Raw genomic sequence first — 2,378 nt, forward strand, 5'->3', positions numbered from 1 at the left:
GAGACGGGGGTCTCACTCTTGCTCAGGCTGGTCTCGAACTCCTGAGCTCAAACGATCCACCCGCCTCGGCCTCCCAGAGTGCTAGGATTATAGGCGTGAGCCGCCGCGCCCGGCCCGTACTCTTTTAATTTATTTTTCTATTTAACCTGAAGTACATGTGGACTTATAGAATATTTTTCTGAGCTAGTAGATATTTAGTACTTACATACAAGACTATGATGTGTGCAAAAAGTATAAAGTGCATCAATGATTATACATGTCATATAATGTTCCATAAAAATTATTCCAGAAATTTTTAGTGCAATATATTCATATATTTAGAGATAGTAGCCGGGCGCGGTGGCTCACGCCTGTAATCCTAGCACTCTGGGAGGCCGAGGAGGGTGGATTGCTCAAGGTCAGGAGTTCGAGACCAGCCTGAGCAAGAGCGAGACCCCGTCTCTACTAAAAATAGAAAGAAATTATCTGGCCAACTAAAAATAAATAAATTAATTAATTAATTAAAAAAAATAGAGATAGTAAAATATTCAAGTTATTTTGTTGCATAGGTAGCATTATGATTTTATTTTGGATATAATAATAGCTATTAACCCTTTTTCACTAAGAAAATATAAACTGCAGTTAGAGATCTATTATTCATGAACCACATAGTCAGTAAATGTTTTCAAAACAGCACCGCCGTGTTTTCTGTTAAGATAGCTATGGCATATGTTTCTAAGTTCATGTGTCATCATTCTTCATTAGATTAGCAAAATGATTTTTTCTCTTTTTTTTTTTTGCCTTTCAGGGTTATATTTTAAAAAATATTTTTGGTACTTATTGGACATACAGAGTGTAATTTATAAGTCATAAAATAATTATTTATGTAATAAAGTACTTTTGCATAGATCTGCTGCTGCTACTGTGAATACTAATTGTGAATATGTATTTAGGTACTGGTAATACCTGTTTTCCTGAAATGTAAGGAGACTCAACAGCAGAGCCTGGGGGTAGAGGTGAGGGTATGTAACACCAAGACCACCTGCTAACCATCAATTTCATTGTTATCAATAAACAGTTCTAACAAACTGGGTCAAAATTTGAAATTCCTGGGGCCCATGGTTAAAAGGAAAAATTAGTATGTCTCATGCCTTGAAACAACTCAGGCCCACTGGAATTAACCCTCAGAGCACGAAAGTTTAACATTGACTACATCTTAATACTTTTCCAAAAAGCTAAAACAGCCCAAAGCACATTTTTTTATTACAATGCAAAATTAGCAAATATGGCCAATAAAAATCAATACAAAATGAGAATTAAGACAAGGTACCTTTTAAAAATATATAAAACTGCTGAAAATTAACAAGAATGTTAATACTATCCAGTGTAAGGACCTAGTAAGGAAAGAAAAAGCCTCTTCTTTCACTCACTGCTGGGGAAAACAAATTTGCAGAGCCTCTTTAAAGGACTTCTTGATAATCTGCATCAAAATTCTCTGAAAGGTACATTCCCTGTGCCTAACAATTACATGTTTAGCGTTTCAAAATAATGGAGGAATGGGCAGAGAAAAATTACTAGGATGTTTATTGCAGCACAGTGGATAGTAGCAAAAGTTGGAGACAACCAAATGTCCAGCAATATGGAGACTATTTCAGTAAGTTAAATCCATATGCAATTATTCAAAATAATTTTGTAGAAGTCTGTATTGTTGCTGGCCCTGTTAGTTGCACGTCTAATATACTTTACGCTCTTCTTCTGTGCTAACAGAGGCCAGATATTGTTCAGGACAGCAAAGTTCACTGCTCCAGGCACAAAATCATGGCAATCCTGATTCTACTTTCTCAGCTTCCCTTGCACCTAGGGGTAGACATTTTAGTTCTGGCCAATGAAATGTAAGGAGAAGTCTACTGGGGACTTGTCAGAAAGATTTTGCTTTCTTGATAAAAGGGACAGATATCATTGATGGCAGCGAACACCTACTGCAGACCTGTTATGCAAGAGTAACTCCTATTATATTCAGAAGGGCTGGTGTGGTTTTCTGCTCTTCGGAGTCAGTAGTGTCTCTTAACTACGGTGGATTCTGTAATGGGCTGCTCCGATCCCTCTTCAGACTCCCAGCTATTGGGAGTGCTACACAGGCTGACAGCTTTCATCAGCCAGATGTCTCTGGGAATTGTACTCAAGTTGAGGTCAGCTGCCTCGCCCAATGTCACCGCCATTCCTTCCCCTGGGCCGCCCACATCAACCAACAGGGGAGTCTAAAGGCCCAGCCTTCTATCTTGAATTTGGGACAATGTTGCAGGGGCCTCTAAGCTACAGAGCTGGAGCTCTGTTGCTACTGCCCCATTGCCTCACTTCTCCTATCTAATCCTACTTTATCCCCTCTTCCCATACATGTT

This window comes from Eulemur rufifrons, chromosome 30, assembly GCF_041146395.1.
Source record: "Eulemur rufifrons isolate Redbay chromosome 30, OSU_ERuf_1, whole genome shotgun sequence".
NCBI classification, from domain to species: domain Eukaryota; kingdom Metazoa; phylum Chordata; class Mammalia; order Primates; family Lemuridae; genus Eulemur; species Eulemur rufifrons.